Source organism: Canis aureus, chromosome 16 (assembly GCF_053574225.1).
Source record: "Canis aureus isolate CA01 chromosome 16, VMU_Caureus_v.1.0, whole genome shotgun sequence".
Classification (NCBI taxonomy): Eukaryota; Metazoa; Chordata; class Mammalia; order Carnivora; family Canidae; genus Canis; species Canis aureus.
In genome coordinates, this window is record NC_135626.1 from 18513658 (window position 1) to 18514415 (window position 758).

Here is a 758-nt window from a genome sequence, read left to right on the forward strand (position 1 = left end):
CAACGGCAGCTCCAGTCCTGAGCCTCTGAAACGAGACCGGTTTCCCAGGAAAAGATCGTATGGCAGGAGTGGAGCCAGTGACAGCCTATAAATGACAATAACAGCATTTAGAATGTACTAGACACTCTCCTTCCACAGCAACTCTTCGAGGCAGATTCCATTAGCACCCTCATTTTAAAGATGGAGAAACGGGGCACGGGGGGGGGGGGGGGGGGGCACGTGCCATGCCCAAGATAATAGCAGAGCCTAGGTAACGGAAACAAGGTAAGAGAGCTTGAGGGGCACTCCGCCACTGAGTTGCCTCTGCTGCAGCGCCAGAGCCAGCACAGGCATCACAGGTCAAGCGTTCTCCTGCCTCCACCTCGAATGCCCACGTCCTTATTTGCTCATCCGTAGACTGTGACCCTTTAATAATGGCTAGCCACGAGGCTGTTGGGAGGATAACGCACGTGGTTTAGTAGCGCCCAACGCCCAGCAAGTGATCAATAAGTGTTAATTATTGATATTTTTGTTATCGTTTGGAGCGTTTCTGGGCCTGGAAAGGAGAGCGGCAGGGCGGTAACCTTGCACGGACGCGGGCGAGGCCGCTCAGCGAGCCAGGGGGTGGGGCCGCTCCCCCGCGCTCCCCCGCGCTCCCCCGCCCCGAGCGGGCGGGGCCAGCGGGAGGGGACGGCGGCCCCGCCCCCGCCGACTTCTTTTTAAAAAAAAAGGGACGCCGGGCGCAGGCGCAGAAATCGCAGCCCTCCGTCCTCGCGCCG